The sequence below is a fragment of the Balaenoptera musculus genome, chromosome 1 (genome assembly GCF_009873245.2).
Source record: "Balaenoptera musculus isolate JJ_BM4_2016_0621 chromosome 1, mBalMus1.pri.v3, whole genome shotgun sequence".
In the NCBI taxonomy this organism is placed as follows: domain Eukaryota; kingdom Metazoa; phylum Chordata; class Mammalia; order Artiodactyla; family Balaenopteridae; genus Balaenoptera; species Balaenoptera musculus.
Genome location: NC_045785.1, coordinates 165,186,694 through 165,209,400, shown reverse-complemented (window position 1 = coordinate 165,209,400; position 22,707 = coordinate 165,186,694).

The window sequence follows — 22,707 nt, the reverse complement described above, 5'->3', positions numbered from 1 at the left end:
GTTGGGTGCTACCGGCATCTAATAGGTAGGGCTAGAGATGCAGATAAGCCTTCAGCATTGCACAGAATGGCCCCTCACAGCAAGGAATTCATGATCTAGCACAAAATGTCAGTAACGATGATGTTGAGGAACCCTGAGTTAGATCATAGATAAGGTACCGTTGGAGCTCCGCAGGACCTGTGGTCATCAGACCCATGCCAGGTTTTGAGATGTAATGTCAGTTGCCAAGTAGCTGAAGCCAAGCAAGCACCCAGTTTTTTGTATTCCATCATACCTTCACCTAACATAAAACCTAGCTTTCTCTCCTCTATGACATAATGTGAAGATAAATGAAAGGCGAATCTTACAGTGATGTAAGACATTCAAATGAAGATTAAAAATGTCGCTTGATTTTTAAAGGCAGGTATTTTTGTTCTTGTACATTGTCTTTAATATAGCCTTCCCTAACTTTATGATTCTCTCCTCTTCCGTCCTTCTGTTTCTCTACCTCTTCATTATCGTTCTCATCTCCTTTTAACAACCCAATATATAACCTTTGTGGTTTTCTATGCTCATACACATGTAGAGGTGTAACTACGTATACAGTGTACATATTCATACATGCATTTTTTTATGTGTGGCTTCATACTATGCATAATTTGCTACAACTCGCTTTTCTCACTCAAAAATATTTCATGGGAAATCTCTCAAAGACAACTTTTAGAGCTCTCTTCCTTTCTTCTTTAAATGGTGTTTATCCTCCATGATTTATTCAGTCATTCCCTGAGTGATGGACATTTATTTTATTTCATATTTTAATATTCCATGGTAAAACATTCTAAAATAATATCCCTTTGCAAATATCATGTCCCAAGTTTTTTATTTTCATGGGATAGATTCTTATAAGTGGGATTGCATATTTGAGAATCTAGAATATTCCAAGTACATCCAAGGGTAAGACAAACCTTCTTAAAGACCAGAAATTCAAAATCTATAGCTGTTTATATTTATACATTATAATTATAATTATATGTACATAATTTTAAATTTTAATTAAAACTTTAAAATTTTTAATTAAAAATATATGTGGAAAATACAAACATTGTCAACAAGTGATTACTTTTGGAAAATGTTTGTAATATAGAAGGTGAACATAAGGAATTATTATCATAATATTCAAATAGCTTTTTAAAATTGCCAGAAAATTTGGTATGGGACATGTATAGGCAACTCATTGAAAATCATATGAAAACAGCTACCAAACACATGAAAATATGTTCAAATTCTACAGAAGCCACATAACTACAAAATAAAGTAGCAATGTACTCTCCCTTTGTACCCACTAGACTGGCAAAAAATAAAAAGGATCACAACACCTGCTGCTGGCAGAGATGTGAGAAAATGAATATCCTCATGCATTCTTGGTGATAATGCAAAATTTTAAGTCAGTTTGGAAAACAGCCTAGCTTAATTTTTTAAAAATTTATATCTGCTCACAGAAGCAACTGTTGTTAAAGCAGTTTGGAAGACAGTGCAGCAGGAAGGAGTTCTATTAGTAACTTAAAATACCAGTAAAACAGCAAAATGAGAGCCAGAAATGGGTTTTGACAAGTGTGCACACTTTAACTCCTCAGTGGACAATTCTATCATAGCACTTGGGTCAGATATTCTGCAGTTCTATCTCTTTCTTAAATTGCTGGATGGTCTGGTGAAAGTCTAGTCCTGATGAAATCATGGTGGGGAAAGTATATCTGACATACCCACACCTAAGCTGTGACTCAGGTGGGATTCCAGACACACAGGCAGGATTAAGTGCTGCCTTAGAAGTAGAAAAAGCATCAGGTGCATGGGAATTCTAATTTGTGGGTAAATCTGAAATCAGCACCAGCTGAGGTCTGAAGAGATGAAGGCACAGGCAGCAGGGAGAGAATATTCTGGAGCATTTGTCATGCCTAAGATGATGTCCTTGAAGCCTGGTGACCTGGTCCAACCTAGGAGGATCATGCCCAGCGAAGAAGAGGCCCCTGGGTGAGAAAAAAAGCTAATTCATGAATTGCACATGAGGGACCCATCTCTTTTGTTTCTTCACTTTATTTAAGTGGTAGGCTCACAAACCTACATTGTGTCTTTTGTCTTTGAAAGTCATATCAGAAAGAAGAGAGCTCAGGTACTGGAGGATTGGAATGTGTATAAGTTGGGACTCGGCATTGTCACTCATTTCAACTTGAATGGGGACAAATTCCAGTAGAGATTATCTGTTGAGGTCATAACAAAGTAGGATATACTTTTTAAAAAATTTTTATTAGTGTATAGTTGATTTACAATGTTGTGTTAGTTTCAGGGGTACAGCAAAGTGAATCAGTTATACATATACATATATCCACTCTTTTTAAGATTCTTTTCCCATATAGGCCATTACAGAGTATTGGTTAGAGTTCCCTGTGTTATACGCTAGGTCCTTATTAGTTATCTATTTTACATATTCTGAAAAGTTTCCAAACCCGGATTTGGGATGAATGGTCTCATAAGAGTAAGTGTTCTCTTAGGAACAACAGGATGGAATATTTTCAATTATGACTGTTTCAGAAAATTTGAATACATGTAATTATTATGACTATTTAGGGACATGTAATGACAAATCAAGTTTCAGGTCAGCTCTGATAGGGAGATAATGATGTTCCTGAAGTCCTTTCTCACTTTCTCTGTTCACACTACTCCCAGGTCCAGGTGCCAGCTTGGCCCTCCGGGTTTGGTTTGCAGCACAGGGCATGGAGCAGGCCACTGAATTGTAGAAGGAACAGAGAGCCTCTGTTTCCTTCGTTCTTCTTCCTAAGTATTGCTGAACAGCCTACACACCTGCCAAAATAATTTGAAAGCAGCCCGGTGTTAGGGCCAGGTCTGAGCCACGTACAGACTAACAATGGGGTCCCAATATGCAGACCCGTCTCAGCAACCTCTGAGATTTATGTATTAACACCCACAATTTCTCATAAAAGCAGCAGAAGGTGTGCTTCCTCTATGTCAGTGGAGCTTGGCTTGGATCCCCAGCATCGACTCCTATAATCAAAGCCAATAGGCGATCCCCTCCCCCCAGGGCAGAGACGAGTATGTGTACCGTTGTCATCCATCCTGGGGTAGACACTCTGTCACAGAAATTCCTTCTCCCTTGACACTGTAGTAAGCCAAGCTCTGTCACTTCTGGTTAGGGTCATACTTAACAAGAAGATGTTAAAAGTAAGACTTTATAAGTCTAAGAGCACCGGGAAAAAATTTGGCAGTAAGTCTAGGTTTTGAGGACATTAGACTCAGAATGCGTATGTTGACAGATTGTGTGCAGCCAAGAATAAACCTTCTCTTGTGCAGCGGAGTCACAGGACCCTTTGGTACACTCGTTAATAACTGAAAACCCAGTAATAAGTTCCATATTTCATGAGCGCAGTCTTATACCAGAGATATTTCTCCGTCAGTGTGTACATGCTCTATGCTTATATATCATCCTTGTCATGGTTGCAGGTATATTCTGAGTTCTCCATGCTTTTTTAGGTACCAGATGTGCCTGCTACAGATAATGTTCAGAGTCTCATGCCTTTCTATAGTGTGGGGATTGGCTTTGATTCTTTTTTAACCCACAACACAGATCTTAAATGGAATTAGTGTATAACAAGGCAGACAGTTCCATTGCACTATTATAGTTGAACAGTTGTTAAAAATCCACCTTTTGGATGAAGAAGATTGTTGGTAGAAAGGCTTCATTCTTTAAAAAGAAATATTACTTTCATAACGAACAAGAGAAAAACAATTACGGTCTTAAAAGAAACAAAGAAAATCAGGCTGCAGAAAACTTCTGTTGAGTCCCTACAGCAAAGCCAACATTTAAAAGTTGCCAAGAGACTTTTGTTAAAGAGAGAGAATTAACACAGACGTGTCACAGTTATGTGACAGATAGAAACTGTGAAGTTCAAGCCTGTAGAAATTTTAAGGAGTTCTCTGGGAAATTAAAAATCTAGGGCAGGACTTCCATTTCTAGCAGTATGGGGAGTAGATATCATTTAGAACAATACTAACAAAAAAAAAGTCTTAAATGCAGAATAAATTGTATTTAAAAAAAGGATAAAATGTGAATTTGAGTCTAATTCATGGGGTTTAGAATACAATGAATATATTAACCAATAGTAACATAAAATAATAAGAGGGTAATCTAAATTAAGGTTTTCAAAGTTCCAAATACTATTCTGGAATAGAATTTAAAATAGCCATTAATTATAGATGTCAGTGAGTTGTGTATACATAGTAAATTTCTATGGTAACTGCAAAAAATCCAGAATATATACCTTCTAAAAATAGGGGTAAACAAAGTCAAGCATCATAAAATAAGCAAGAAAATGAGAAGAAAGAGAAAAAGCAGAATAGAAAGTTTACAGTGAGTTAAAACTGTCTCTGTATTAATGAAGTTATCATAATAAATGTAAATTAAGTTTTTCTGTTCAAAGGCAAAGATTGTAAACTAAAATATATCTTTCTATTTCAGATATCTTATATTTACAATAGACATCTCTAAAACATAAGGACACAGAAAGGATTAAAGTAAATTAATGGAAAAAATATATACCAGGCAGCAACCAATCAGAAGGACCTTATGTAATTTTATTATGTCAGAAAGATAGGACTTTAATAAAAATCATTATTAAAGATAAAGAAGATTACTACATAACATTTTAGCTTTAAGTCATCAGGAAATAAAATAAATCTGATCTTGCAGTTTTCTAATAAAGTAGTTGCAAATGTATAAAGAGAAATTAAAAAATTTACCATTGGGAGACTATATATATATATATTCAGCAGGCAAAAAATTCAGTAAAATTATGTAACAACATATATAGGCAACTGCTCAATAATTAGAAAATAAAAATTATTTTCAAGTACTTGGATCACTTACGAATTTTAACGTCTACTAGGATATAAAACAATTCTACTAAATTTCAAAAATTAGTAGCATACAGATTCTCTTCTCTAGCCACAATGCAATTAAGATAAACATAAATAGTGAATAAATAGTGAAAAGATAGCTTTTAAACTTTAGAAATTCCTAAGAAGTCAAAGCTGAAATAATTTGGGCAACATGATAAATAACACAGTATTAGAATATAGCCTGAGCTATAAAATAAATATCTGCAAATTTATACTAATATAAATAAATTATTGAATAAATGGGGGAGAAAAGATAAATCTACTTTGCAGAAGAATACCAAATAATTTATGCAGATACTCCCCCCTCTCCCCCTCCCGCAATGTGATGGAACATAACTCCTCACTCTGTAAAGGTGGACCGTGCAGATCTTTAGATTTCCTTCTAAAGAGCACAGTGTGAAACAGGGCAAAAATAATAACGCCACAGTGGAGAAACCTGACAGATACTATTTTAAGAAAGTGATCAAGGTAAACATCATTAATAATGTCATGTCAGTAGCATGAATTTTGATATGATGTGATGAAAATGGTACTTTACCTTCCCTCAAAAACCCATAACCCCAGTCTAACCATGAGAAAAACATTGGACAAATCCATGTTGAAGAACATTCTACAAAATACTTGACAAATTGTCACAATGTAGAGGAACCTAAAGAAACGTGAAAACTAAATGTAATGTGATATCCTGGATGGGATCCTGGAACAGAAAAAAAAAAAAAAATTAGGTAAAAACTAAGGAAATGTGAATAAAGTATAAACTTTAGTTAATAATAATATATCAATATTGGTTCATCATTTTTGACAAATGTACCATAGTAACGTAAAATGTTAATGATAGAGGAAATTAGGTGCAGGATATATGGAAATTCTTTGAATTCTCTGTATAATCTTTGAAACTTTCCTGTAAATTTAAAACTATTTAAAACAAACACTTTATTTTTTATAAGTCTGTAAGTTTGGAAATAAAATTAAAATTTATAAAAATTCACAAAGTTTTTAGTGGACATTAGAGAGTACTTGGAACAGAATAATTATGAAAATACCACATTTCAAAATTTGTGGGATTTAACTAAAAGTATTGTTTAAGAAAGTGTAAAGCCTTAAATGTTTATACCAGGAAAGAAGAAAATCCCAAACTTAATTAGGTAAATACCCAACTTATGAAGTTAGAAAAAGGTCAGTATAATAAACCTTACGAAACTAGAAGAAGGAAATAATAAAGGTAAGAACAGTAATCATTGAAATAGAAAACCATGATAGAAGAAAAGATAAACATAGGAAAAACTGATTCTTTGAAAAGATTTAAACATTGGCAAGATTTATCTGGGAAAAAAGGAAGAGATCCAAATAAACAATGTTACAAATGAAAAGAAGACATAACTGCAGACACAACAGAGATTCTTTTTTAAGTAAAATATTGTGAAAAGTTTATGCCAATATATTTTAAAATCTACATGAAATTGACAGATTCCTAAAAAAAAGTAAATTATAAAAACTGATTCAAGAAAACATGAACACAAGATGATTTTAGAGACGAGTGATTCAAATTTTTAAGGAATAGAAACTCAGTTCTTATACCAAATCTTCCGAAGAATAGAAAAATGGAGGCAATTTACTCCCAGCTAATTTTATGAGGCTCATATAACCTGCATAACAAACAAATGATAAAGGCATCTTGACAAGGGAATCAGACAAGCTCTACTTATAACATAGATGCAAAATACTAAGGAAAACATCAGCAAACAGAATCCTTTATTGTTTATGTGATGTTTTATAGCAGTAATACACGATAACTAAGTTGAGTGTATGCCAGAAATACAAGATTGGTTCAAAGTTAGAAAATCTATTAATGTGATTCACCACATGAACAAATCAAAAAAAAAATCATATGATTGCTTCAATGTATACAGAAAGAGCATGCAATAATATTCAACACCCATTCTTTATATTTAAAAATTCCTTAGTAAACCAGGAGTCAGGAGTGCTTATGCAACCTGAAAGCAAATGCACTTACAAGATATTAAAGAAATCATTATCGAAATAGTAAAACCCTTAAGGCACTCTCTTTAAGATTAGGAGCAGGACATGTCTTCCCACTCTCACAAATTCCATCCAACATTATCTTAGAGGTTCTATCCAATATAATTACTCAAATAAAAATAGATGTAACTGCTGGAAGGGAATAAAAATTATTATTTTCAGATGACATCATATTCTACATAGAAATCCCAGAAAAATGTGTAGACACTTACTTTTAGACTTACAAGAAAGTTACACAAGTTTTCTATATATACCAGCTACAATTAGAAAATACAATGATGAGACGTTATTTACAGTATCAGTTAAACATATAAAACACTCATGGATAAACATAAAAAACCTATGTAAGACCTTTATAAACATTTATTGAATGACTTTAAATATCCAATTGAATGAAAATATAGACTAGGTCCATGGTTAACAATACTTGATATTATAACAATGTCATTTCTCCTCACATTTAATTGATTGATTTAATGCTAGTCCTATCAATATTCCAACAGAGTTTTTTTCAATAGAACTTGACCAACTGATCCTAAAATTTAAATGAAAAAACAAAGGGTCAAGAATAGTCAAGAGGTTTCTGCAGAAGGTAGAGTAGGAGGAGTTCCTCAACCAGATATTTAGACATTTGTATAAAGCTTTACTAGTGATGCTGAGTTATACTGGAACAGAGATAGAAAGAGCAATGAACATGACAGATGTCTCAGATATAGACCCACATATATCTGAGAACTTGATGCAAGACAAATGTGACATAGCACCTGGATGAATAAAAATTGGTGCTGAAAAATTAGTTTCAGTGTGGAAAAAATTAAAGTGATACTTGCTTCACATTATGCAAAAACTAAATTTCAAATGGATTAAGGATTTAAATCTGAAAGATGAAATTTTAAAATCTTTAGAACAAACTATAGGAAAATATGACTTTGAGAGGAGAGGAGGAAATCTTGAGATCAAATACACACACATAACCATAAAGGAAAATATTGATAAATATGAATATATTGAAGTTAAGAACATTTCTTATCAAAACACTTCATGAAGAAAATAAAGTAGGTAAACCAGAGAAGATATTTGCAACACATGTAACTAGTAAAGCATGGGTATTAAAGAAATGTAAAAAAATATCTAGAAATCAATTATAAATGCATGCATCAAAGGAAAAATGGGCAAAAGTGATGAAGCAGCATTTCACAGATGAGAACACAGAAATGGACTTTATATATATAGAAAAAATAAGCTCAATACCTTAATTACTCATGAAAATGCTGAGATTTCATTTCACACTCTCTAGATTCACAAAAGTTAAAATATCTGACGGTACTAAGTGTCAGCAGGGATGTAAATCAATGAGGACCCTTACACTCTGCTGAGAGTGTACACAGCACACTCTTAAAATGACTTGTCATAATCTAATAATCTTTAAGTTGCATCTAATCCACCACTGAGTGAGTCCACTCCCAGGGACATATGCTAGAGAAGTTTCTGCCCACGTGAACCAGAAAACATGTACAAGAATATTCATCGTCATATTGTTTATAAAAACAAAGAACTTATCCATTGGCAGGAAAACAGAAGTACATTGTATGCATACAATAGAATTCTACACACCAGTAAAAATGAGTGAATTATATCACAAGCACTAACAGGGATGGGTCCCACAAATTTGATACTGAATGAAAGAAAAGCAAGTTTAGGAAAAATATGTGCAGTATGGGTTTATTTTTTACATAAAGCTAAACTCATATCAAACATGATATTGCTTAAGGATACAAATTTTTGCCCTCAGAGAAAAACAGAAGACTGACGAACCCCACATTCAAAATAGTGATTCCCAAACTATTTATTTGTTCGTACTATGCAGTCAGTCCCCAGTACGTCATAGACAATGACCAGTCAGAATGGACTCTGCCTTCTGCTATGCCCGGCAGCACTCCTTTAAGATGCTGGTTGATGGAGTTGTCCAGAGGGTTCCAGGAAAAGTACCTGAATGGCTGGGGCATCCCGAGGCAGTGGTCCAGCTAACAATGTGTAACTACTTCAAGGATGGTCATCTCAATGTGCACTAGTTGAGCATTAGCCCAGGAAGGAACTTCGCGGGGTGTGGAGGGAGGAACTGTTAGGGAAAGGTACACAGGAAATACAGCGTTCTTGGTAATGTTTCATCTTTCATACTGGGAAGGGAGCGCATTTCATTTCACCACAACTTTTAACTTACCCATATATTCTTTTGCATGTATGATGTAGTTCATAATAATCATAAAACTGAAAGTATCTGTATTAATGCCAGCAGTTAATTTTCTTCGGAATAAAAATCCTTCAGAAATAGCACTTGAATACTTGAAGGAGTATAGGGTGAAAAAGAATTGTGCTTAAAGGTCAATTAGCGGAGACAGCGTTTCCTTCCTTTATGTTTAATCCCCTTCTCCTCATGTATGTGTCCATCTAGCTCCAAGCTTCATCATTACCCATCTGTTGGTGACTCACAAGCTTGTGTTCTCAGCTGCAATCTGAGCTCCAGATATGAGTAACTCCTGCCTGTCTGACATCTACAGAGACTTCCTGTAGGCATCTCAACTTAACATTCCCAGTCCACTGTCTGGTCAGGTAGTCTGAGAAGGTGTGCACGCAGAAAGTCTGCTGGGGACAGCTCTCTGGATAAAAGCGAAGAGGAGAATGAAGGATGTATGGTTTGGCAGAGGGAGGGGTTGAACTGTGATGCAGTTACAGAAGAGTCCCCAGCTGGTTCTACTGGCAGGTTTGGAGCTGCGTGGTCCTTCAGAGCTCCCCTGCCTTGAGGAAAGGGGGCTGGCTATTTATATCCTACCATTGACTAGTTATGCATTAATTCCTGTTACGTCCAAGGGGCTTGCCCATGAGTGAGCTGACTTTCTTCAGTTGAGGACGATTCCTGGAGATGAAGCTGAGAGCTGTCAGCAGAAACTCTCCCGTTACCGATGAAATGATAGCTGCCTTAATCTTAAAGGGGGCATGGGGGTGGGACCACAGCATCCACTCCATCCATCCGCGTTATCTCTCCTCCTTGCTACTCCATTCCTCTTCCTGTGTCCCTGCCTCGTTCACGGCATCACCATCCCAGACTTTCTGATTGACAGTTTCTGGCGGGAAGAGCGGGTCTCTGCCATTTGAGTTTCCTTCCGATACCTGGCAGAGTATCAGACACATTCTCTGACAAGTTATTGGATGAGTGATGTATTAAATGAATGACTAACCCATATGAGAGAGATTAAGGAAATATCAAATTATCGGGAAACTGATCGTTAATACACTTTTCAGGGTGACAAGGAACATGAGGTGTGTTTTCCTCTCCCTCATCATTAAATCCATTTAAGATCCCTTGATGCTACTTTGGATATGTCTTTCTTGCTCACCCTCTCCCTGCTGGTGCACTGGCCCTGCCCTCCTTCAGACAAGGAAGTCTTCCTAACCTCTCATCCTGCCCGTGGTTTCCCTCACCTTCAGTCTGTCTTCCAAACTGCCACAAAACTCCTTCCTGAAAGTGGACCTGGCCATATCACACCCTTGACAAAAATCTCTAGTGGTCAGTGTTTCAGGTTATTCTAAAATGATAGCATACAACAGCAGACGGTGTGCCAGCAGGGAGAGAACTTCCTAGCAAGTCCCTTCACCTCTCAGGGACTTAGTTTTGTCTTGTGGCTCAAAAAGGACTCCTCTTTCTTTTGGTAACAGTACTTTGAGAGCATCATGGCTTCTGACACAGCCCAGGCTACAGGGGTGGAGTCTATGTCTTCTGCTAAAGAAACAACAGTGCATCCCATTACCTTGACCACAGTGCTTGCTTCAAGACTTGGTGTGTGGCCAAGTGAGGGACTCGTTGCCTACATGGTCATTTAGCTATCAGGAGACGCGGTTTTCTAGCTGGGTGTTTGATAGTGTGCCTTTGAGGTCACGGCAGCAGGGTGAGGTGAGACATTACCACCAGGAGCCTGAGAATAGAGCCAACCTCAGACTCACAGAGAGATGAATCCAGGTGATGCCATTGGGTCACTGAATTCAAACAGTGCCTGAAGTCAACCTATGAGCTTTCTCATTTATGCAAACCAGAAAATTCTCTTTCTGCTTGAGCCGTCTGTGCTAGGTATTCAGTTGCTTACATCCTAAAGAGTCCTAAGTGATAGTCATGAATCACTTTTTTTTTTAAAGCATTTTCTGAATGTAGCTATTACATAATAAGTTCTATGCTCCTTTTCACGGTATCAAGAACTATCATAACATTTTCAATTTACCTTTTCATCTTAATCTCTTGCTACTTTTGTCCCATACACACATGCTCTAGCCACACTATTTTATACTTGTTTCCCAAGAATATAATTCCATGTTGTCTATATTTTCATGGTATTCTTCATTTTTCCCTAAAATACCTTTCCCCACCTCATGGCTGACCAAAAGCTAGTTATAACCTAAGGCCAAGCTCAAATACTCCCTAGTGTATGATAGTAACAATGAACTCTCTGAGTTGCTATCACTAAAAATTCATAATGTTATAATTTTGGTGAGTTGAGGAATCCATGTGCTAGCTCATTAGACACAGAATAGCTTGAAGGTCAGACCCACGTCTATTCATTTACCTCTCCATTATTATTATTATTTTTAAAAATTATTTATTTATTTATTTGTGGCTGTGTTGGGTCTTCGTTTCTGTGCTAGGGCTTTCTCTAGTTGCGGCGAGCGGGGGCCACTCTTCATCGCGGTGCGCGGGCCTCTCATTATCGCGGCCTCTCTTGTTGTGGAGCACAGGCTCCAGACGCGCAGGCTCAGTAGTTGTGGCTCACGGGCCCAGTTGCTCCGCGGCATGTGGGATCTTCCCAGACCAGGGCTCGAACCCGTGTCCCCTGCACTGGCAGGCAGATTCTCAACCACTGCGCCACCAGGGAAGCCCTACCTGTCCATTATTAAATGCTGACTGACATTAATTGAATGAATTCATGAATGACCTTCTTAAATGGAAAATAGCAAGATGAATGCAAAAGCTTACAGTTGGCAAATTAGCCAAATTAGCAAATAAATGAAACTAAATTTCCTTGACCCTGTACAGACTTTACACAGGCCCTTCCTGCTTCTTATTTTCACAGTTTTACAAAGCAGCACAGCCCTTCTTGGTTCTTTTTCAAATCAGAGTAACTGGCCCAGATTTGATGTCCTCAAAAAATGCAAATTTCTCTCCACTGTTTTTTCTTACCTAGTGGAAAAAGAAAATCCCATTCATTTGGTCTTTTCACTATTGCTGTAACATGTACTCTTGGATTTTTAAGAATGGTTTTCAGAGGAAACAGAGATGGATCCTCTCCATTTCATTCTAGCCAAGGTTCACCTAAGACTTTAGAGTTCTTCCTTCCAGTTTTGTGCTGCTTTTATTTCTTCCTCTATATTCGTTCATCGCCATGGATCCTATGCTTGGAGAGAAAGGGGTTTCAGTTGCAGAACTTGCTTCCTGTTAATTCTTCCATTCCAGAACATTTTGGAGACAGATGTAATGACTTAAGTGTAATAATAAAAGTAAAATAATTATATCCAGACAACTGAAGCCAAGTGAAAATAATTTTACAAAGTGAATTTCTATTTCCCCTTTTAGAATGGGTATAACAATCCTTGTCTCTGTTTGCATATATTAGTTTAAATAATATTGGAGAGAGCATCTGCATAGTAATTTTATGTAAACAAGCAGTTCACTGTGTTCTATCTCCACTGTAATGTGACTCAATATTTCACATATTTGCATAACAATGCTCTCTATACATAACAACTATATGTTAAGAGTGTTACATGACTGAAAAGCAGAAATTTGTTTTATACCACAAGTATATTTAGGAAATAAATGGCAAAATTCTATTTACTGGTGTAGTCATTTTTTTGAGTGGACTGGTTCTTAGTCATTTTTATTTTATCCACAGCATGAAGTTCACAGTAATTAGTAAATAGTAAATAAACATTGTAGTAGTTGTAAGTAGTAAATAAACATTGGTCAAATTAGTAAACAGGTGACATAAAAAATGGTGTTATTAAACACAAAATTTGGGAGGAAAATGAGTTTTAATAAATATAGCTAAAAAGATTTGAGGGACTAGAAATGACAGACAGCATTGATGAAAGCACAATCCTGAGGGCTTGTTTTGCTCCCGCTACAAATACCTTGCTAGATAAACTGATTTTCATGTCCTAAAGGTATCAAAAATAATGAACAAACAACCAAAAACAAAAAATAAACAAAACCAAACAAAAATTAGCAACAATGACAGAAAAGGGAAGTCTTCAGGTTCAACACTGTGCTTTGATATACAATATATTTATCTCCTCTCCTTCCCAAGACCCCACTGAAGTGGTTGTATAGGATAGTGCAGTTCTTTCTCATAAGGTACATCTCCTGGACTAGTTGATTGTTTTAGTCATGTCGGTGTACAATTTAATTAAAGCATAAACAAGGACTTCTAAGGCTCTCAGAAACCTCCATGTTTTAGTCAGCAAAAGTGAAGGGGGGGAGACTCCTAAATTGATGGTAATTATTGTCTGTGTAACTGACTAAATAAATAAATGGAGGGGGAGATATAAAGAGATAGCCATGAAACTGCTCAATCAGGTGACTGCAAGAGTAACATTTCTTCCCTCGCATGGACTCAAGGGCACCATTTGTGCATTCCAGATCCCTCCAGGGTTATCGGAATAGGTAACTATTGCAATGTCACTCCCAATTCTGGGGAGAAAGAAATCAAATCTCATTCTTGCACTTCCAGGGAGAGAGATTTTTCAACCATATCAGGGCCAAGGATTGAAACTGAAATTCTGCTTAAGCAGAAACTGAAACATCCCATTTCACTATGGAGTAAGAGGCCAGCTCAGAAGAGAATTTGTCTATTTTTACCAAAAGAAATGTTCCTGGGAACATAAACAAACCTGTTTGCATGCTAAGAACATTGAATTTTACAAACACCAGATGAGATTTTGGAAGAGGACATAATTTTTTTTTTTCTTCACCATTTCCCAAACCCATTGGCCACCGAACTTGCCTCAATTAGTTCTCCCAAACAACATCCGAAGATAAACACAAGGTCCGATTGATTACTCCTACTTAGATGAGGAATTGCAAATTATTTAGTTTGGCTCTGAGACTTCACTTTATATGTGCACATTTATACCCACTTGTACCAGCATCTAGAAAATTGCTTTAGTTTTAAAAGGAATCTGGCAGTCAAGTAGTACATCACACAAGCAAGACTGCTTGTGTGAAGACAGACACCTGGTGGTCAATGTGTAGAACTGCAGCCTAAGAAAGAATTCTTTGAGGATGTCTTTTTTTTTTCCCCCCTATTTCTCCTCCTGCTTTCTGGGTACAGACTGCTGTTGACGGTGGACATATTGCAGCTGTATGAAAGTGAGTCTCAAGTTCAAGTCAAGAGATTTCCAGAACAGTTACATCAACTCCATGAAAGCTCCAGGTCACAAGTTCTCTAAATTATTTAGAAAGCAGACCGATGTAGCATGCTAACCATTTTTAAAACCTATTAAAATCTCTTAACCAAGAAGTTGAACGGGAGTCTCAGTGTTTGAGAATAGAGTTTAATCTCCACCTAAAAACTTCTGGACTTCCTCTGTCAGGATAATGAGCTTCTGTTTTCTTTTGGGAAGAAAAAAGAAGTGTCGATTCCTTTGGCACCACAAAAACAAGCATTTTGAGCTTCTAAATATGGCCTTGCCCCTGAACCGACCCTGCCTCTGTCTAACTGCTTTTCTGCAAATTGAACTCCACAAGACAAAAATACGTAACTGAAAGAAATGGAAAGCCAAATCCCTCTTTCTTGTTGCTCCTGGCTCCTGGTTTTAGTCTCTTTAATTTTTAAGTCTGGAGATAAGCTTCTAGAAGTCTAGAGAGAAAGAGTAGGTCCTGAACTTCCTCACGGTGTACTTGGTTTCCGACACAGGATAGACTCAGATTATGGGCCCTCATTGTAATCTTTGTAGCAGTAAATGAGGAGGAAAGACAGTGTGTCTTCCACTTGGGCCAAAGAGATGATAAAGTGACACGCTGCAGAGCTGGGGAGTCTCTGATTTCCCCTCAACCTACCCCAGAAGAAGGCATCCTTAGTCTAATGGGCTGAGTTCCTGACAGAAAATTCCAGGTACCGCTGCACCTGAAATGACAAGGTACTGTGGTCAGGAAGACCTTTGCCTAACTTTATCGGGCCTTTGCTATGTGCCAGACACTGTCTCAAGTCACATCACGCGTGTTTCGGGCTCCCCTGATGGGCACACGGCACCCCCGTCCTGGCGAGTAGAGGGAGGGCTGAGGTGCCCGTGTCTGAGCCTCATCCACGTCTGCCATCCTGTTTCTAACTCACACATGTGTACACGTACACACCATAATGCGAAAATAAAGGCCTTCCTTGATATTCGGGGGCTGACTGGTCAGTATTTTTATTTACTACCACAAAGAAAAATGGGAAAAGTATCATAAATCCTCCTTTGTTACAAGGGAAGACACATTCGTTCAGGTTGAATAAAGCACTATATGTAATGCCCCCTATTCCTATCCTCGGTCACAGTAGTGAGAACTTGTGACAAGAATTAGGAGAGGCCCGAGGAAGAGGTTTCCTGTAGCCACTACAGGAACTATCATGTCACGAGAGACCTTTAAATTTCAGGTACACCATCCTCTTCCTGTAACCCTTATGTTACAGAATTCATATTTTTTCAGATGTTAGTAGGTAGGGTTGTACAGTCCATATATTGAATATTATGTAATACCCCAGTTCAGGTCCTAATTAACACACAAAGAGTTCTGTAACAGAATGTATAAAGGTCACATTAAGAGAGATAAAGACTAACAATAGTCTCACACTGGTTCAGATAAGGTATAGTCACCAAATGCATCTGACATACACAAAAACCTTGCTTAGCAGATTTTTTAAAAATTATTAAATTGTAGACAACAAACTGCAGTCCTGTATGTGATGAAAGAGCCATTCACAGACATGCTGTCTGTCTAAAAGGTTCCGGTAACTCCGTAGAATCAGAAGGAGCAAACTACAACATTAAGAAGGAAATCTATTATCAAGTACCTCATTTCCTTTGTTCATCAAAATTCAATTCATTCATCATAAAAACATAAGTTTTAGAAGCAAACAGGAGAACATCTTCATGATCTGGTGTTAGCTGAAGTGTTAGAAATGACAACAAAAACACAATCTATAAAAGGAAAAATTGGTCTTTATTAAAATTAAAAACTTCACTCTGCCAAATCACTGTCAAGAGAGTAAAAAAGACAAGCCACAAACTAGGAGAAAATATTTTCAAATCACATATCCGACAGAGGACTTGTAACCAGAATAAAGAACTCTTAAACTCAACATTAAGGAATCCAATTAAAAAAGGAGAAAGGATGTGAACAGATGCTTCACCAAAAAAATATAAAAATAGAAAATAAGCACATGAAAAACAGGTGTTCATTACCATAAGGCATTAGGATAATGCAAATTTAAACCATGATGAGATACTACTACACACCTATTAGGATATCTGAAATCAAAAAAATTACTGACAATACCAAGTGTTGGCAAGGACGTGGAGTGCCTTAAACTCACATCGTGTGATTGAAAAATGGTCCAGCCAATTTGGAAAATGGTTTAGCAGCTTCTTATAAAGTTAAATATACACTTAACTTATGACCCAACAATCCTACTCTTGGGTTTTTACACTAGGTAATTGAAAACTTATGTTCACGTGAAAATTGGTACACAAATCTTCATAAGCAGCCTTATGCATAGTATCCCCAAACTGGAAGCAACTCAGATATCCTTCAGTGTGTAAAAGGATGAACTAACTGTGGTATACCATATGATACATCACTACTCAGCAATAAAAAAGAACTATTGATACACGCAACAACTTGGATGGATCTCAGACAGTATGATGAGTGAAAGAAGCCTGTCTCAAAAGATAAAACTACAGTAATGGAGAACAGATCTGTATTTGCCAGAGGTTGTGGGTGGAGGGAGAGTATGACAATAAAGGGATAACATGAGGGAGGTTTTTTGAGAGGTGATGGAACCATCCCGTATCCTGGTCACAGCAGTGGGTATACAGATCTGTAAGTATGTTAAAATGCATAGAACTGTACACCAAAGAAAGTCAGTGTTAGTCTATGATAATTAAAAAGAAAACAAACAATAAAAGCCAACACACTCACGTTTGACTTTTGTGGTCAGTTTGTTGTCAACTTCATGTTTCCTTAACTGATGACATCTTCCTTCAGCCAACCCTGCCTGCGTGACTAGGAGGTGTGAGGCATGTGTGAGACACTGAGGGCACAGAGATGAGTCAGGAAGAGGCCCTGACAGTCTGGGCTTATGACCTAGGCAGGAAAATGGGACAGCACGGTGAAGTGATGTAAGTAATTTGCACTACACCAGTTCAAGCTGGTGATCACCAGGGGCTGTAAGCACAAAGAATATTTTCTCAATTTGACCAAGAAGGAACAATTGCTTGTGTTTACTATTTTCTCACCAAGTATGTATGTGTGTATACATATATGTATATAATATATATAATTGTAACAATATGTATGTATTTTGGTAATTTTGAAGAGTCCTGTGTTTTGGCTAAAAAAAATACTAAATGAAATATTCCATTAGGTGATAGGAATGGCGATTGCAAGCTTATCAAAACATGGCCCTTGTCTATGTCCACTTGTATATTCCAATAGCTAGTACTCTGACACATGGAAGTCCCGTCACTCATGAAATATTTGTGAAATAAATAAATGAGAGTTGACATCATTAACATGACATTTTAATCTTTGCAGTCCTTTATAATATTTTTTATTTAGCCACCATGTTCATCAGTATAGCTTCTGTCATAGTCATCTGGAGAGGAAGCGTGTATTTTTATTAATGTGTGCATAGCACATTGGCCTGCTGTTTGGGTGGCATTTCTAAGGGGAGAGTCCCTAAAAGTGCGTCATAATGATTAGTCATGTCCTATGGCATCGGTCTTTGAAACCAAAGACCATAGCATACCCTCTTAATATCTTCAGGAAATAAATACCAGGAATGTGAATGCAGATCCTTTTAGAAGACCACTAATCCTGCTGTGATAAGTGACTGGGCAGTTAGTTATTCAAGTGGGATGTTTGTGCTGCGATGGAAACAGACAGAGTTGGTGTTTTCCAGCGTTCTAAATCCAGAGTCCTAATCTAGATATAAATACGCTGAATGTTATGAATGTAGTTTCCTAAACTGAGCCCTATATCAGCGTCCTCATCTGTGAGATAAAGGTCACTCACCACAGCCTGAGGTGGATTCATGATGATTAAGGTCCTTGCTTATAAAAAGTCATTGTTTTTATTCCCATCTGGGCAAAAGTGAAGTTCAAAGTCAGAGTTCCATCATAGTTCAGCTTCTGTGATCAGTCAGACCATTCCTGTTTAGAAGAGAGTTTTCTAAAGTGAGTGCTAAGTATTTTAGGCAAAGAAACCCAGCTGTGAAAATACTGTTAACATTTGTACAGTTGTTTTATATGTGGATTTATTTTTACTTGCGCTTATTTCAGGGCAATTTTTTGGAGAGAAGTTCCTCTTTCCCTACCTCCTTCCACATTACTTATTCCTTCTGCCTTTCATGGGTCTTTTGAGAAATGACAGTCTCTCTAATTCTCGTGGGTCACAAGTGTTCTGCATCACAGCACACCCCTGACTAATTAGCATTAATAAGTGATGTTAGGGGAAAGAGCCCTGGAGAAAAAGCAGTACGCCTGTTTTTGCCAAATTGGAATTGACCCAACTAGGAAACATTTCCAGTGTACTTTCATATTCTCCTGCCTTACGTGTGTTCCTGCTGCCTAAACATACATTTCTGACATGGGGTCTTGGACACCCCAGGAGGTACAAGGCCCTGCAGACTTTTTGTTCCATTTTTTTAATAAGCTCTTTCTTAACTGTCTACTATGGTCAGGCACTATGGGGGAAGAGACATTCATTGCTGCCTCCTACGACCTGAAGATGTTTTGGCAAAGATACAGCAAATGTTCATCTAATTACTCTTATTGAGCATCTACTGCGTGCAAGGGACTGGGCTGGGTACTGAGAGTAGAACCTTGCAGAATGAACAGGATTTCAACAGGGAGGGAACCAAAGAAGGACAGGGAAGGCAGGCAGCTGGAGAAAGAGCTTAGACACAGAAAAGCGAAAGGCCAGTTAGAAACCTCTAAAGAGTAAATCAGAAGAAAGAGGGTAGAGTGGAAAAACTGGAGATTCAAATCCGGACTTTCCCTTACACAGAGGCTGAGTTTCCTGGTACACAAAATCAAGATAACAATGACACTTTGCAGGGTTGGCGTAGGTATGCAAGATACTATATGGGGGCTTCCCTGGTGACGCAGTGGTTAAGAATCCACCTGCCATTGCAGGGGACACGGGTTCGATCCCTGGCCCGGGAAGATCCCACATGCTGCGGAGCACCTAAGCCCAGGCGCCACAACTACTGAGCCCGAGTGCCACAACTACTGAAACCCGCGCGCCTAGAGCCCACGCTCTGCAACAAGAGAAGCCACCGCAATGAGAAGCCCGCACACCGCAACGAAGAGTAGCCCCCGCTCACCGCAACTAGAGAAAGCCTGCGCGCAGCAACGAAGACCCAACTCAGCCAAAAATAAAAACAAACAAATAAATTATTTATTTAAAAAAAACGATACTATATGGAACCCACCTGACACAAGGCAGGCAGTTAGTAAACAGTATGTCAGTTTGCCTGTAACAAACAAATTGTGAAGGGGAAATTGGAAAATAAGGCTGCAAAAGTAGTTTGGAGCCTCAAATAAAGGGCCCTGAATGCCTGGCTAATTCTGTGAATGGTGAGGAGTCACTGGTGGTCAGGGAACAAAAGAGTGACAAGATCACAGATCTGTTTTTAGAATAATGTAGAGCGGGTTAGGAGCAGGGAGAGAAAAGGCTCAGACCAAACAGCCTGAAGTCACTGCGATTGTTCTGCTGAATGAATAGAAAGCTAGAGGTGCCTTTGCAGTGCTGTCGGGAAGTTTTTATTCTACTTGAAATAAACTCAAATTTATATCAAGAAACTTCCAGGTAGGACATAAATAAATCAGTGCTATTTTCTGTCCTTTAGCGATTTCCAAGTTTTACCAAATATTTAGGCAAGTATTTGGTAACAAAACGTAAATGTGAAGTGGTCGCCTTCCATCAGAACTTGCGCATGCGTGTTAGCTAAAAGCTGACCCTCGATTTCATAAACGCCAGACCTAAAGGCCCCTGCCTGCAAGAGACCACACCTCTTCAAGGGTCCATGCAGATCTGAGTGGAAAAGGACAGGGAGAATAGTTTTGGAACGAAGTCACCTCGAAGCGTTTATTCAGACCTTTCAGCACATTTTGAGGGAAACAACCTAAATGTCCAAAAAGAGAAAATCATTAAATAAAGGTATGTGTTAAAAATGGTGCAGCCATTAACACCATGTGTTTAAAGATTATTTAATGACATGAGTAAGTGTTCACGGTACCCTAAGTGAACTAAGCAAGACAGAGTTGTTCATCCAGATACAATTTTTGTTACAAAATTAAACATATAAACATAAAATTTATGTATATAAATAAAGAATGAAAGAACACACATTAAATTTTTAACAGTGGTTGGCTATGACCAGAAAAAATTATTTTACCTGAAAGATTACAAACTGACAGCCAGGAACTAAAGGTGACTTGCAGACATTTTCTGTTTGCCTGTATTCTCCCTTTCATACCATCCATCCACTTTGTTCTCTGAGGACCCACCTGCTTTGTATATTTAGGTCACTGGCCTGAGCACTGCAGGTATTCCTGAGGGAAGTTTTCATCTTTGCACTTTTCTACAAAGCAGAATTTACTTTTGATCATTAGAAAAAACAAATGTTAGCAAAATTAAAGCAAAATTTAATTGATGCAAAGCTAAATTAGCATCAACTGCAGTCTGCACATTTCAGTTGGAATATTGGAATATATAATTTCTTTAAAAAAAATTTAGGTAAATTTTTAGCAGAAATATAGCCCTTCTCACCACCCTTACCCCTGGAGTACAAGAAACAACTTAGGGGAACCCTTAGCTGACAGCTATGGGCATGACAAGCCCTACCTCAGACCTTGTCCCCAAAGGCCCTGAACATTCTGGTCTTAGCACATATGTAAGAACTAGAGTGAAAGATTTACATATGGATGCTGGTCTGTAATTATTTTAAAGTGGGAAAGTAATGTAATTATTATTCAATAATTGCAATTTTTGGATCTATAGAAGCTTTGAAACAAAAATCAGAGCAGAATTTGGTAATGACTCACTGAATATCATCTACTTAATCCAAGTTCCTCATTTAAAAATGGGGAAAGTGATGACTGAAGAGAAAAGGGAACTAAACAAGACTTGGTTAATGAAACACTAGGTAGATGCTAGAAGACACTTACACAGTGATTACCAAGGGCTAGGCTCTGTCCACCTGAGCTGTGTGCTCATCTAATCCTCTCAGCAATCTGTAAGGGAGGTGTTACTTCTGCCATAGCATTTATTCATTTCCCACATATATTACAGATATGTACAGATGCTGAGGCATAGACTTCGGGGCTAATGGAGACTGTGGTGATCGCCTCACCCAATTTCCACATCATGAGTGAGGATACAGCAGTCCGTGCGAATTGATGACTTGCTCAAGGTCACCCAGCTTATAGAACTAAAACTTCAGCCTCCTGGCTCTATGCCCAGTGGTTTTTCATCACATCGTGTTCCCTTCATGTGTGAGCTGAAATGGAAATAAATAACTGAAGTTTTGACTCAATAAAGTAAGATGATATTAAAGAATATTTGATTAATGAAACCAGGAAAAGCCATCACTGAAAAAAATGGACATATTTTAAAATTTTATAACATAGACTTTGGTTAATAAAAATAAACAGCTCTAACATTTTTAATTCTATCCCTTGAAAAATACAAAGTATTACATCTTACTAAAAAATGAATTAGGTAACCTGAATAACCCTACATCTGTTGGATTGTGATAGCCCAAATCTCACTGAATGTGAAGTTAAAAACCTTCCTATAAGAATACCCCAGACCCAGAATGATTTCACTGGTGAATACATGGTTTGACAAACTATGACCTGTGGGCCAAATCCAGCCCATCACTTGTTTTTCTACATCCCCTAAGCAAAGAAGGGTTATTACAGTTTTCAATGGTGGCAAAAAAAAATCAAAAGAAGAATTGCATTTCCTGACATGTGAACATTATATGTAATTAAAATTTCAGCATCCACAAATAAAGTTTTATAGGAACACAGCCATGTCTATTCATTTATATATTGTCTATGTTTTTACAGAAGTTTGCTGATCCCCGAATTCTAATGAGGATATAAATAATACATAACTTTTAAAGAAAATAGAAGAAAACTCTTCTTACTAATTTTGAGTAGCTAGCATGGCTTTGAGAACAAAACCAAATAAAGACATTAAAAAAAGCCAAAACTATGGACCAATGTTTCATAAATATATTGGGTTGGCCAAAAAGTTCGTTCAGGTTTTTCTGTAAGATATTATGGAAAACCCGAATGAACCTTTTGGCCAACCCAATAGATGCAACCACCCTTTAAACAAAGTTATCAAACTGAATGCAAAAATTTAATTTATAAAAGTTCAAGATATCATGACCAATTTCATCA